The sequence below is a fragment of the Triturus cristatus genome, chromosome 6 (assembly GCF_964204655.1).
Source record: "Triturus cristatus chromosome 6, aTriCri1.1, whole genome shotgun sequence".
Lineage (NCBI taxonomy): Eukaryota > Metazoa > Chordata > Amphibia > Caudata > Salamandridae > Triturus > Triturus cristatus.
Window position 1 is genome coordinate 184,038,609 of NC_140589.1, and position 16,241 is coordinate 184,054,849.

Below are 16,241 nucleotides of genomic sequence, written 5' to 3' on the forward strand. Positions count from 1 at the left end.
TTCAGATATGACCTTTGTCTCTGCACAATCGGTCTCAAAAAGAAATCAACATATTTGCTGAGTGGTTCAAGAACAGATCCAATGCTACTTACGATAGGCCTCATTGGTGGATCCTGTACATTTTTATGGATTTTAGGCAATCCGTAGATTGCCGGAATAACTGGATGTGAATTTCTGAGGAATTTGTATTCGTTCTCACAAATCCATCCTTCCTCTCTTCCCTTGCTTAGAAGGATATCAACCTCTTTTTTCAAGTCCTCAATTCTAGAATTTTTAATACGCTGATAATGGTCTTTCACATCTAGTAATTTTCTCATTCTGGTCTCATAATCTATGGAATCTAGATTTACTGCCCCCCCGCCTTTATCGGCTGGTTTCACTATTATATCTTCACAGTCCTGTAAGTTTTTCAAGTCCTTCCTCTGATCATTAGCCAAATTATTGTGGAAATTATTCTTTATCATTCTTTTCATACTTTTTATCTCCATTTCTACTACTTTTTCAAAGATTTCTACGTTTTTATCTACTTGGGCCAAGCTGGGAGTGAAAGTAGATTCAGGTTTAAAACTGGATATATTCGAAACAGTATTGTAAGCTTTGTCTTCGAAAAATCTGGTTAGGCGTATTTTTCTGAAAATTTTTTTTAGATCCCTCTCTAACTCAAACATATTATATGGAGCCGTAGGTGCAAAGCTAAAGCCCTTTTTGAGTACGTCCTGTTCATCTTTGTTAAGGGATCTATGAGATAGGTTGAAAATAGGGAGTTCATCTACCTCCAATATTGTTTGTTCCTCGTAGTGAGGTACTCCTGGCCTCCATTGTGAGGTAGATGGTTTCTCTGGGGTTCTTGTCGGTTGTATCCCCTGTAGCCCCTTTGTCCACGAAATTGTCGTTTCCCTAAAAAATTATCCCGTTCATATGTGGGTGTTCCTTTGTAATTTTGCGGTCCTGTCTGTTCGTCTTCACTACTAGATCCTGAAGTCTCTGAGAAGGTTATACGTTTCTCACCTCCTCTAGAGTATACCGGTCTTTGAAATTGGGATTTTTCCCATCTCTGTTCTCTTTTGTTGTCAAAGTAATCTTTTTTTGTATATGGATAAATAATCTCAACGCTAAATCTCTCTATGTCTTTTCTCAATTTTTTCATTTTTTTGTTGGTGAGGTATTCTCTATATCCCTGTGATTCTCTCTCTAGTTCTTCAATTTTATTTTTGGCTTCTTCTAATGCTAAACTTTGTTTAAACTGAGCTTCTAAATTTTCTATCTCTTGTTTTTCTATGTCTAGAAGTTCTTGTGCAGTTTCAATGATTAGAATGAGCCAATCTCGACTACACCTGTTGGCAATATGAGTCCAGGTCTCAATGAATTTTGAATTTTCTATAAAAAGCCCGGGCTCATTTCTAACTTGTAGTCCTATTGGAATCACTCCTGCTTTTAAATATTCAATTAGAAATTCTGCGTGGAGTTCTGTTCGAATTAGTTTCTTTTTTTGATTTAAGATCTTTATCAATTGATCTTGACTCATACTATTGAGTCCTTTAGAGTTACCACTACGGGGAATCTGATTTATTAGTTTGTTGAATTGATCCTCCGTGAACCCAAATGTTTTTAATTTATCCATACCGGGGTTGATGTATTATCCCTTTTACTAAGAAAAATAGGGAAATACTTTATATATATAGCTCAAAGAGAGAAGAACAGACCTCTCCAACCGACAGGTTGTGCATATATTGTACGAGTAAATGAGAGGGACCCCTTGGAAATTACAAGGGAAATGAGGTCGTCTAACCACACAAAAGAGGGAGTTCCCTTGCTTACGCACTGCTATATGAGAAACAAAAATTTCCTGAACTTGTCCTAATATTTTAAAATAAATTTTATTATAACAGTTATCGTTCTGTAATCATAAAAATGTTCTCATATCTTTATCATCGTGACACAATTCTTTTGTTAAAAAAACATATTACACAATCAATCAATAAAAAACAATTAAAACAGAATTACAGAAAATACAAATTTACAGATACCCAACAATGACCAGCATTATGGAGACAAACAAGTACGTAAGACACTATTTTTTGTTCTTTGCCAATACATATCCATTGAACTCAGCAAAACAGTGAATTATATTTTGAATTTTGTGTTTGTTATTCTGTGCTGGTTATAGGATTATGTTTCCAGAGAAAAAGGCGTCGACGCGTTTCGATGGCTATTACATTGATACTGCCATCTTTATCAAGACAAAAATTGTCTTGATAAAGATATTCGTATTGTCTGGGTGTAACCTACTAATATTATGTTTAACGAGGCAATTCATTATTAGTAGTCTCCTGTTTACAGGACCCCTAAAAATAAGGTGTCCTACCAGACTCGTTGTGCCTAGGAAACTTTTCAAAGGTCTATGACCCCGATACATCACTATCCTGTGCCGTATCGTAAATCTGTGCAAAGGCTTTCTTTGTCCAGCTCATCAAACGTTTGCATCGTATCGAGGACTGGCCATTGGTCTCCAGAAGGAGACTTTGGGCCAAACCATAAAACACTTGTGATCCGTCATCTTTCGTGTCCTTGGTGATAAGTAGGGCAGTGCTTGGTGTAAAAACCTTTTACAATCGTATCCTGAAAGCTTGTTCCTCCAGTTGGCAATGTGTGAAAAGAATGTTTGTGTATACTTAGGGGCTTATTTACAAGGCCCTTGTGCCCCTTTTGCGTCATTTTTAACAGGGGAAAAGTGACGCAAAAGTGGCGCAAGGGCCTTGTAAACATGCCCCTCAATGTGTTGTGCTAGTGATATATTCAGTTATTTTTTTTTAGCTGCTCTGTTTTTTCTGCATGATTGCAATATAATGTTTACTGTAGTTGTTATGCTGCATTCTGTTTTGACTGTTGTGTTGTACCCGGTTATGTTTTTGTGCAATGTTGTGTTGTACATGTTATCGTGTGAGGTCAATAAATGCTGCTACATTTACAGCCAAAAGAAGCACATACTTGAGAGGGGCGGAGTCAGGTCGCAGACCATGATGGCTGCCTCCGTTTAGAGCTCTGAGGTTCCATGGGGGAGATCGCGGCCCAGCTTCCATGCGGCAGGCGTTCTCACCGTTTGCTGCCCTTCCTATTTATTTATGTATTTATGTATTTATGCGTCTTTACATATTGTGCACTTTACACAAAGGTGTCAGAGCACTTTACAATAGAATCAGGTACATTACATAAGGACTTTAAAGCACGAGGATTGAATATAAGATACGAAACAGATACATGAGTCTAAACACAAAAGGAAATCGTTACCATGGTGTTTACGAAAGATGTGCACTTTACACTAAGAGCGCAGATTAATCTGCCAGTATCGGCAGGATGTGAGTGCAAAGAATATAGACATAACATATTGATATTATATAGCATAACATTATGGTCTCAGCTGGTTGGTTAGTTTGAAGATAAGTCCAAACAACATCCAAGGGTCCCAGCCGCTAGTCCGATCCCCGCGGTTGCACTACCGTTGATGAAAGTGCCTTTCTTGGATCCCACGGGGGCATTGCCTGCTGCCCCATCTCTGAATGTGGCAGGGCTCTATAAGTACCCTTCTGCCCGTGCGGCCCTGGGAGGCGAGGGTGGCTGACGGCCGTATCTGGGAGTAGAGAGTCAGCCCGGTCAGCAGTTTAATTGTGCTACACAATGCCTTTGCTTCGCTCGTTCACACACGCTCAGTGGCACCCTAGAGGCACACCTGTTGGCGCGGCCCAGGAGGACGCTGGCAAAGTCACATACTTTGAACCTAGGCCACCTCTTCCTCTGCCACCGACAGCTGCCTGCAGACTGGCTTGGTCCTGAGGTGGGGCAGTGGCTTGTGGGAAACTGTAGTATACATTTTCGGCTCTTCTAGGAGTGAAGATCTGTAGGGGTGGGAGTTTCCCTCCTGGTGCCTGAGGGACGCTATGCAATGCTGTTTCTGCTGCAGCCCTGGGAGCCTGCCTGCCTGTCACCCGACCAGGCCACCTGCCATTGGAGGGCCCCCCTCTAGTATTGCTGCTGCCTGGCCTCCAGATTTGGCAATCTCCCCCAGTCCCAGTGACCCTATTGGCCCCACAGGTGCAGTAGTGTGACAAGAGCCAGGGATATTATATGTGGGCAGTTCATGCCAACTTACAAACCACGTTCTCAATGTGAGGAGAGGGAAGGGCCTTAGAGGGGGTGGGGCTTCATTCTGAGAGCTACCCAATAGACACTCTGTCCCTCACCAAGCCCCCCACCCACTCCCAAAAAAACAAAAAAAGATTTGTTTAGGCTGTTGCTGAGGTCTAGGGGTGTTTTCACACCTCCTAATGAACATATGCCTCCGAAAACGAGCAGGAAATCCACTGTTTACAATGGTTTTCAGCTTGTTTTCCCTGGCACCGTGGAATTTCAGCTCCTCACGGCTTGACCATATGAAGGGAGCTGAAATCGTGTGACACACGTTGCCACCGTGTGAGTTGGCTGGTCTGGAAGTTTGCTCTTTGTCGCTCCTACACCTTGTACGAGTAAATGAGAGGGACCCCTTGGAAATTACAAGGGAAATGAGGTCGTTTAACCACACAAAAGAGGGAGTTCCTTTGCTTACGCACTGCTATATGAGAAACAAAAATTTTCCTGAACTTGTCCTAATATTTTAAAATGAATTTTATTATAACAGTTATCGTTCTGTAATCATAAAAATGTTCTCATATCTTTATCATCGTGACACAATTCTTTTGTTAAAAAAACATATTACACAATCAATCAATAAAAAACAATTAAAACAGAATTACAGAAAATACAAATTTACAGATACCCAACAATGACCAGCATTATGGAGACAAACAAGTACGTAAGACACTATTTTTTGTTCTTTACCAATACATATCCATTGAACTCAGCAAAACAGTGAATTATATTTTGAATTTTGTGTTTGTTATTCTGTGCTGGTTATAGGATTATGTTTCCAGAGAAAAAGGCGTCGACGCGTTTCAATGGCTATTACATTGATACTGCCATCTTTATCAAGACAAAAATTGTTGCTGTCTCCTATTTTCTTGTATGGCTTTCTTTATTCCTAAATGGAGTAAATATATGTATTATTATAATGAATATAATTCTTTTCATATAGACATAGACTTGTACACTGTAGGTACCAGACTACCCTATTCGTATTGTCTGGGTGTAACCTACTAATATTATGTTTAACGAGGCAATTCATTATTAGTAGTCTCCTGCTTACAGGACCCCTAAAAATAAGGTGTCCTACCAGACTCGTTGTGCCTAGGAAACTTTTCAAAGGTCTATGACCCCGATACATCACTATCCTGTGCCGACTGGTCACCTCTTAAAAAATATACGAAGATTATCATTAATTGTAGGTTACTACTCTCTCACCTTCTTATTTCTTGAAAGTCAGAATGTAATATGAGAAGACGAATAGGTGCTGTCCTCCGTAACGTACCGCGATCTTCTAGTGCTCCTCAAAATGTCTGACTGTGATGTTACACTCTGTGTGTCGAAAAAGAGGGGAAATATAGAAAATATATGTCTACCCGGTTGTATTAATCAATGAATCTGTCTAGGAACAGCTGTCCTTTGTACTCTAATAGTTAAGGTCTACATATTCCTCCCGTAAGGTCCTATGATTATAATTTACCTTGCTCTATGGTGCCCAGCGATTAAATACTACCGATTCTTCCTTCCTTGGGTACGAGTAGGTGATAACGGCATGCCACTTCGGGACCCAACCTCTCGAGGCTCGTTGTCCTCCTTATTACTCGGGTGGGTCTGAAACATAGCAAACATTTAAAGTCTGATAAGTCTATCACTTATCATGATGTCGAAACACCAGTATAGTGCTATTAAACTAAAGGCCCTTGCTTATCTCGGCGCTACATACCTTTTGTTACGTTCGTCGTGGTCTAATGGCGGTATCCGTGTTCAGTTAAAAAGATTACCGTCAACTATATCTCGCCTTCCGTATTTAGCCTATGTGACGTTTCTTCTAATTGGCTGGAAAAAACACGTGATTAACGTTTTCTCTCTATTCGTTTATGATTGGTGGTTACAGCCTCGAGTGACCCAATGGTTTGCCCTTTTCGCCTTCCGTATTGAGCCTATGTGACGGATCTTCTAATTGGTTGGAAAAAACGCGATTTAGGTTTTTTCTCTACTCGTTTATGATTGGTGGTTACAGCCTCGAGTGACCCAATGGTTTGCCATGTTCTTACACCCTTGCTGGTCTAACTTTCTATGTCTATAGTTGTAGTCCAACTTTCAGATTGGACCACTAATTCGCGTCCTAGTTACGTGATCTTTTCCTTACGCATACACCGATTGGTTCCCTATTGTCAATAACCCAACTTTATTGCTGGAGTACATAGAAGCATTGAGATGTCAAATTCTATTCATATACATTTATATGTTCAGCTAAGTTGAAAGCACGAGGACATCCTAATAAATTGATTAAGAATTCACTAAAGAGGGCTAAAGCCTTTTTTGAGTACGTCCTGTTCATCTTTGTTAAGGGATCTATGAGATAGGTTGAAAATAGGGAGTTCATCTACCTCCAATATTGTTTGTTCCTCGTAGTGAGGTACTCCTGGCCTCCATTGTGATGACTATGTTTGGTAGATTATGTTGATCATCATACTAGCTGAACATATAAATGTATATGAATAGAATTTGACATCTCAATGCTTCTATGTACTCCAGCAATAAAGTTGGGTTATTGACAATAGGGAACCAATCGGTGTATGCGTAAGGAAAAGATCACGTAACTAGGACGCGAATTAGTGGTCCAATCTGAAAGTTGGACTACAACTATAGACATAGAAAGTTAGACCAGCAAGGGTGTAAGAACACGGCAAACCATTGGGTCACTCGAGGCTGTAACCACCAATCATAAACGAGTAGAGAAAAAACCGAAATCGCGTTTTTTCCAACCAATTAGAAGATCCGTCACATAGGCTCAATACGGAAGGCGAAAAGGGCAAACCATTGGGTCACTCGAGGCTGTAACCACCAATCATAAACGAATAGAGAGAAAACGTTAATCACGTGTTTTTTCCAGCCAATTAGAAGATACGTCACATAGGCTAAATACGGAAGGCGAGATATAGTTGACGGTAATCTTTTTAACTGAACACGGATACCGCCATTAGACCACGACGAACGTAACAAAAGGTATGTAGCGCCGAGATAAGCAAGGGCCTTTAGTTTAATAGCACTATACTGGTGTTTCGACATCATGATAAGTGATAGACTTATCAGACTTTAAATGTTTGCTATGTTTCAGACCCACCCGAGTAATAAGGAGGACAACGAGCCTCGAGAGGTTGGGTCCCGAAGTGGCATGCCGTTATCACCTACTCGTACCCAAGGAAGGAAGAATCGGTAGTATTTAATCGCTGGGCACCATAGAGCAAGGTAAATTATAATCATAGGACCTTACGGGAGGAATATGTAGACCTTAACTATTAGAGTACAAAGGACAGCTGTTCCTAGACAGATTCATTGATTAATACAACCGGGTAGACATATATTTTCTATATTTCCCCTCTTTTTCGACACACAGAGTGTAACATCACAGTCAGACATTTTGAGGAACACTAGGAGATCGCGGTACGTTACGGAGGACAGCACCTATTCGTCTTCTCATATTACATTCTGACTTTCAAGAAATAAGAAGGTGAGAGAGTAGTAACCTACAATTAATGATAATCTTTGTATATTGTAAATCATTGCCCATGTTCTGGTGTCAACATGGGCTTCTATTGGAATTCTCTGCGCATATTATCAAGCCCATTATCGCCGCTTTAGCGGCAGTTTTCTGCCGCTAAAGCGGCGATAATTTTAACGCAGTGCTTGATAGTATGCCCCCCTATCTATCCTTTTTTTACTTATGTGCCTCTGTCATCCTGTGACGTCCGACAGACTCTTTGCAGGATCCACTCTTCCTGAGGGGGGCCCCTTGAAGGACGGGTGATGCAGCTGCATGAATCAAGAGCGCAGACATGGGCTGCGGTCAGGGAGCGAGGGGCTCACTCACGTGGGACAAACGCTCCCCAGCCTTGCATGGCGTGCCTCAGGGAGTACCATCTTTTATCACTCATCTCTTGCTGGGCTTCAGAGGCGATGGGGCCAGAGCACAGACTCCTGCTCCAGTCCCCTGGATGTACAACACCTCCAAGGATCTGAAACCAATAGAATGTGTGATCACACCAGAGGTCATTTTGTGAAAGATTGCTTCAGTGCTGGTTGTTGTTTGGTGTTGGTGAGCCCAGGGCACCTTTTGACAAGGGAAGCGAAGCTGTGCATGAGGGCTTGATTTAAACTAAGAAATATCGGCCCGTTTGTTTGCGATGGTTTTTGGAGCGTTTTACTCCAGTGGACGACCTTTAGCCATGACGCACAGCAGCAGAAAAACCCTGGACAAGAAAAAAAGGAGATCTACCAAAACCTGAGCAAGCACTCATCCTTGCAACTCAGCTGCACTCTCCACGCATCCAAAAAATGTCTAAGCCTTTCACAGCCTGTGTGAGCCACTGCTCCCTCTTCAAGGCAACAGCAGCTTCACTCTATGGACTCTGGACCTGCCCCGCGGCCAGCCCTAGTGGCCTCCTGACCTGGCATCCTTTAGAGGCAGCACCCCACACATCCCCAGCGGCAGACTGCCCTCGGCGCCTGTACTCCGCAGCCACGCAGGCCTTTAGCCCTTTCTAGCGGTCCAGCAGTCTGCCTTTCATGTTTAGTTGTTCAAGGTTACTTGGAAATGTTGTGTGGTCATCATCATCATCATCAAAATCCTTTATTCGATATTTAAAAAATATCATAAAAGTGCAATATTACAATTAAAAACAATTCGATACAATTCATTTTACATTGACATAAAGGGTGCCATTTACATCAAGACCTTCAAGGAAGCCCTCTAGTGTGTCTCAATCTTATTGCAACTCTAATGAAGTTTGTAATACAAGCTAACGTCAATGGATTCCCAACCTTTTGTAAATATAAAAGAGCAACTTTGGCATGTCTAAATTTCATTTGTTTTAAAAGCCTTACTAAAAAGCGGCGTCTGGGAACTGAATAAAAAGGGCAGAGAAGTACAAAATGAAGGGTATCCTGCGGAGACCTATTGTCGCAGCCGCAGGTACCCTTCTGCCCAACCGTGGTCGTAAAACCAAGCGGATCAGCCAAAAGGTGATGTAAAAGGTTGAGCCTAAAACGAGTAATTAAAAATCTATCTTGTGCGTTTTATAATAAGGCGAGATAGGGTTCCATGCCTTCTACTGACTTAACAAGACTAAAACTACGGACGGTAGACTTGCTTTCTTCTGAGGCGGCTCTGCGAGCAGATTCCTTTGCCAAAAAAATTCTTTTAATACTAGATTTATCCTCAGTAGTGATTGTCATGGGTTCGGTAAAAAGGTTCTTACAATCCAATCCAGTTAGAACACCCTTTACGTAGTTCAACCATGGGATGTCCATCCCCTTATCTCTACCCATACAATCACTAATTATTTGCCTGCTCAGGCCCGCCTCACTATTAGTCCATATTCTTAGCCAGGCCATAAGTGGTCTGACTTTAATCAGGTCCTCTATGTATACCCTTCCCAATTCAGTATGTGTGATATAAGCTGACGTACTTTGTGGGATTTGTAAGACCTTCCTGAAAAATTTGTTTTCCTCAGTTTGAATTTGTGCGGGGTTTGCAAAACCCCAAACTTCTGCCCCGTAAATTATTTTGGGGCAACAAACTGAGCCATAAAGGTGCATGACCTGTTCAGGCGACCACCTACCCAGCCTATGTCCATAGCTCATTATGGCCCCCGTAGAGGCCACTACTTTTGCACTTCTCCCTTCCATTAAAAACTTAAAATTTAAAAGCCCATCAAATAAAACTCCCAGGTAGGAAAAGGTTTTAACCTGTTCCATTATATGTGAGCCAATTTTGAAGCAAAACTTTTTACATGGTTTGAGCCCTGCCAACAGTACATATGACTTGGCTAAATTAGCTGATAAATCTAAACTGGCCATAAAACTAACAAACCCGTCCAGCAAAGTCTGGAGGCCTTTCGGTGTTCGGGCTAAGAGTACCGCGTCGTCGGCATATAACAATACCGGTACTGCTCGTGCACCTACTCTAGGGGTATCTGCATTTAAATTGCATAGTGCCTGTTCTAGCCCATTTATATATAATGAAAACAAAAACGGGGCCAGGATACAACCCTGGCGCACCCCGCTAGTGCAAGGGAAGGGAGCTGTAGTATCACCCTCCAAATTATAACGCACTTTAGCGGGGGTGTTCCAGTGGAGTGCTCTTAAAATAACTACCAAGCCTTCTTATACCCCTAGTTTGGTCATCAGATTCCAGAGCTTTTCTCTATTGACGTGGTCAAAAGCCGATGAGAGGTCCATAAACCCCATATAAATCGACTGATTGCTTGCAATAGTATACTTGGCCGTTAATAAATAAAGGTTCAGACACTGATCTGTAGTTGACATTCCTGTTCTAAAACCATATTGCAGGTCGGTTATTATGTGGTGTTCCTCCGCCCAGTCTAAGAGACGGTTCAGGACTACTCTCCCCAATACTTTAGCCGTTACATCAATTAGGGAAATCGGGCGGTAACACCGGGGGTCGTCCTTTTTCCCTTTTTTAAAAATTGGGACTATCGTAGCTGCAGACCAGGATCTTGGCATGCCTGTAGAGACTGCCGTATTTATTACTCTAGTGAGGATAGGTGCCCGCAGATCAACTTTACTTAAATAGAGGTCCGGGGGAATGCCGTCCGGGCCAGGGGCCTTATTCTGTGTCAGCCCTTTAATCCCCACTACCAATTCATCTACCATGAATTCTACATTTGTCATCCATGGGCAAATAACCTCCCCCCCACCGGGTGCTCATTAGCATGATTGTATAATACCTTAAAGTGGTCGAACCATTGCTCAGGGAGAATGGTAGTGCCAATTTCCGGCAAACAAGGGTTGTTTATTATTTCCCAAAATGCCCTAGAATCTTTTCTATCAGCAGCCTCCCGTAAGTTTTCCAATGTCTGTGATTGGAGAGCCAGTTTCCTTAGTTTAATGGCCTTTTTATATTCTGTTCGGCATTGTGCAATGTACCCCTTGTCTCTAGGGACCTTTTTTAAACTTTCTTTCAGCTCATTGTGGGCCCTAGAGCAATCTTTATTAAACCATCTGGGGGAGCATTTCATCGGGCCAGGCACGGGTAATTTTAATAGACCATCGATGAGGCGTGCCATTGCCTCAAAGGCTTTAACCACCATGGGTCCCTCGAGTGAGGGGTCTAAAAAAAACCCTATCATTTCCTTACCGTCCTCCATTAAGGATCTATAAAAGACATCCCCATCCACCCGGGCCCATCTGAGCCTTCTCCCCTGGTCCATAGCCCTCAATATATTATTTGCATTATCATTTTCCTTATTTTTACAAGGGGCCCAGTTCTTTATCCCCAGAACTAGGGGGTTGTGGTCGCTAAATATACTCCATTCAATGCTGGCCTTATATAGCCAATTCACAAAGGGAATAGAGACTGCTATATAATCTATGATAGTACAATACCCTCTTCCCTTGAATGTTGGTGTTATTTTATGACCAACTTTAGGCCCCATCAGGTCTATTGTGTGCCTAAGTGCATGATTATTCAGGACCCTTTCTAGCTCCCGTCCCTCAGGGGTGTATTCAAGATGTGGGCCTTTTTCCACTGTACAACCGGACCAGGCCCCCTCCACCCATCTTAGGTTGGTACACAAATGACAATTTAGATCCCCCACTAAAATCACATATGGGGCTACTGCTCTCTTTCTCTGCGCTAGCTCATCAGTTAGTAAATTGTCTAGGTTTTGAATTGTAGAGCTCTTCCCATTCCCTAGAGCAGCATTGTATACATTAATCAGAACAATGTTCATCTTTCTGGCTTCAAATCCAATAGCTTGTATATTAACTGAGTTCCATTGCAAGTCGACCCACACACCTTCAAGCTGTAAATCCACATATGTAATTAACCCTCCTATTGGTCTTCCTGGTGCCGTTTTCCTTGCGGGCACAGAAAAACACTTAAACCCTTCAAGATGAAAAGGATTGTGGTCCACCACCCAGGTTTCCTGTAGGCAGATTACGCGAAATTTGCTGATGTACTGTCTCCACTCCTAGTTGTGGAATTTGGAAGCCAGCCCCGCAATGTTCCAGGAAATCATTTCAAAACCCTCTTTCCTTTCCAGACCTGAAGGCTCAATAGGCAAGAGGGCCTTAGGATCAGTAGTGGCTTTCATTAATGCACTCTCAGTGTGTACCACTTGTGTGTAATATGATTGAGCGGGACCCTGTGCTTCCAACTCACTAATTTTATCCTCTTGCGCGCCTGCCTTATTCTTTACCAATGTGAGTTTGGTTACCGTAGTGTCGTTATTCCGGGATCCCTCCCCCACCGGATAACCATGGCCCGATTTACCCCCTGCAGAATGGACTTGGTCATTACCTATAGGGGGGGATTTAACAAAGGACAGTTCCTGTACAGTTTGCTCCACTTGATCTTCCACCCTTTGCAGTCAATCCCACTCATTCATGTGGAGCAGGGGGTCAAACCTATCTGACAGGGCAATTCTACCATAATTTCTGTGTAAAACATATAATTTTGTGCCGTAACCCTTATTACAGGTCTGATAACCCTCCTCACTATCTTGCATTAGCCAATTCCTAGTCAGGGGATTTAAATCATTGGCATAAAAGGACCATAAGGGTGCAAGGCTAATACTACTATACGTAGCTGCCGGTCCCCAATTTAATATATAATCTACTGTTCTGCTGGCCCTAAAGTTTATCACCACACAGTCACCCGCTTTATTTTTTACCTGATTTCCAATCCACCTGACCCTTCTTACATGCAGAATTTCTCCCTGTTCGTCCCTTGGCAAAGGCCTATTCCTATTCAGCCAATGCGTGACTTTATTTTTAAGCTCGTCATGCGTCTCTATTTGGGCAACTTTTAGCTCTGGGAACCCTGTAAGTATAATGACGTATGCGGCTGCTTCTGGGGGTAAATTCAAGCATGACCCCTTGTTACCTACTTTAATATGAGATACCTCTCTAGTGCTCTGACTGGGGTCTATGTTTCGTCCACCAGTGGCAAGGGGGTTATGGATGGCCAAAAGTGAGGGTCCTATATGACCACTTGATGACCCTACAACGGTGTGATCTAGTGGGATAGTGGGTGGATTCTTATTTGTTTGTAACTCAGCTTCATTGAGGTTCTCCCTCAGAGTGGGTGCTGAGTGTGTTGGAGCTATGTTATCAGTTGAAATACAGGGCAATGGTGTTACAACAGTATTACTGCCCCCTCCCTTTTGTTTTACTAGCGACACTACTTTATCCAGCCTACTCAGGATTTGTTTTGTCTGGGCATCAATCAGTTGCTCAACATATAATTTCAAGTCACTAATGATATTTGATGCCCAGGCCGGGGGGACCTGTACACCCATTGCTTGGTCCCTTATTCCCTCCGCCATAGTCGTTACTGTCTCATTATTGTTGATGGCTGGGCGGGCTCTACATTTCTTAAGTCTGGTTTTCTTTTTACTGTTCGCTTTCCTGTTGCCAACGTGCGTAGTAACCCCTTTACCCCTAGTATTTGGACACTTGTCCGGGGATGTCTGTGCGGGGAAACTAACGATCTCTGGAGATTCCAAAGCCGAGTCCTGAACTGTCAATGAAGGGGTAGTGGAGGGCGAAATCAATTGGCTCAGTTGAGGTGTTAATGAAAGACGCCTTTCCGTGCGTGCAATTTCGCAGGAGACCTCACAAATGGATTTGAGCAACATTCGATCGATTGCCGTTTGTGGCGCAGAAACTTGTGGGGGGGTCTTTAGTGTTCTAGTCGTTTTCCTAGTGTCTGTTAGATCCATTATGTTGGCTTTTACTAGGCGTGTTCGGGTTTCTGCAGGCATGACGCCACTACTATAGGTTTTATGGTTTATAACAGTAGTTAGGCCTCTTCCTGTTAGTCCCGAGTCATATGTTACAAGCCTCCCCTCCTCGGTAATGCATCAAATTGCCCATTACCTTGCTCAACTTTCACCAACCTCCTTCCAGACGTTAGAGTACTGGCCCAGCCCGGCGCCGCCCGCGCGCGTACGCGAGGCGGAGGGGGCTGTCTTCTTTTCAACTCCTCCGGCGCGGGAATCAGGCAGTGGGCGGAGTCGCTGGGCAGGCTGGGGATTGTAGTCCGCACCACTCCGCGGCCGCGCGATGTAAGGGCACGGCGGCGGGTGCGACCACGATTACAGGGCTCTTGGTCTGCTCTGCTTCTGTGTTACCAAGTGGCCAAGCAGGTAGTTAGTGTCAGCGTGTCCTCCTCCTAATCAGCTGGGGCTCGATAGTGCTCCCCCGCTCCCCAGTGGGAGCTGCCCTCTTTTCAACTCCTCCGGCGCGGGAATCAGGCAGTGGGCGGAGTCGCTGGGCAGGCTGGGGATTGTAGTCCGCACCACTCCGCGGCCGCGCGATGTAAGGGCACGGTGGCGGGTGCGACCACGATTACAGGGCTCTTGGTCTGCTCTGCTTCTGTGTTACCAAGTGGCCAAGCAGGTAGTTAGTGTCAGCGTGTCCTCCTCCTAATCAGCTGGGGCTCGATAGTGCTCCCTGAATAAGTTATTTAGTGTAAGACTACGATTTTTTTATTTAATCACCGTTGCCTAGCTGCACACTGCCTTGCGTGATAGCATGGTATAGTATAATGTAAGGACAGCTCACCTCCTTGATCACCATTAATCACCTCCACAGTGCAGTAATCCACTAACAGTCCTTAATCCGTCCATTGAATGCCATGCCAATCCGAACTCACAGCAGGCATCCCCCAAAGCCAATACTTTGTATCTTTGATGTTACCTGTGCAGCCAGGCTGTATGTAGTAATAATTAAGATTTATAAAAACAATCTGTAATAGATGCAGGGGGGTGGTGGCCGAAGATGTTAGCAGCGAGGGGGTGGGCGGCCTTAAGTCAGCCAATGAGAAGAGGGGATGGGGTCAGTGAGACTCCTGACCCCACCCCGAAGAGGGTCAGTGAGACTGCTGACCCCACCGCACTCCGTGATGAGGTGTCTCTGATTGGCACTTCAGGGCTTACAACTGAATCCTTGGATTCAACAGCAATAATCTTTACCCTGTCCTTGTAGTGTCGCAAAGAGCAGTCAGAGATTACTGAAGGAACATTTGTTAAGCATTTTACCATACCATTATGGTGCATAAGTAATTGACATGACTCGATAAAAAACCGACACCAATTTATGATAATAGAGGCTATTTTTATATAAATTTAAACACCAAAACTGACTTTGCATCATACATATAACGGGAGTTATGATTTTTCAAAGCGTTCGAAAATAAATGCATTGCTGCAGACGTTCAACAATGGGAAATTATGCTAGTGACAAACGGTCACTTAGGGGTCGAGTTCCTTTCCACACTCGCAGGGTAGAGATCTTCAGAGGCCCACGGCCAAGTTTCAACATTCAGAGTAGTTTAATGAGCTCCAGAGATCCGGGTGCAGAGGTAACTTCTGAGCTGTCAGTGAGTTTTAAATGGGGTTTTTAACATTGCGGTCAATGGGAAAAGCTGCCTAGTGGCAAATGATCACTTCTGCGTCAAGTGATTTTTTACCCTTGCAGGGTAAAAGTTTTCAGGGTCCCAGCAAGGTTCAACAGCTGGTGCACTTTTAGAACATACCTGTACTCCTGAGGCGGAAGCCGGGAGGGTTTTTAAAACTGTCACTTCACTTTGCAGATCTTTTAAAATCACTGCACTTCGCCGTTTCTGACAGGACACAGCTTAGTCCTGGGCTGCACGCGCTGCTGATTACTAGCTGACGCGAGGGAAAGACTTGCATTTCCCGACGCCATTACCGGCGAGCCACGAAGACACGCCCCCTCGGAGGCCACGCCCCCCCTGCTTGGGATATAAATAGACGCCGACTGCGAGCGCCTGACAGAACATACCTGTACTCCTGAGGGGGAAGCCGGGAGGGTTTTTAAAACTGTCACTTCACTTTGCAGATCTTTTAAAATCACTGCACTTCGCCGTTTCTGACAGGACACAGCTTAGTCCTAGGCTGCACGCGCTGCTGATTACTAGCTGACGCGAGGGAAAGACTTGCATTTCCCGACGCCATTACCGGCGAGCCACGAAGACACGCCCCCTCGGAGGCCACGCCCCCCTGCTTGGGATATAA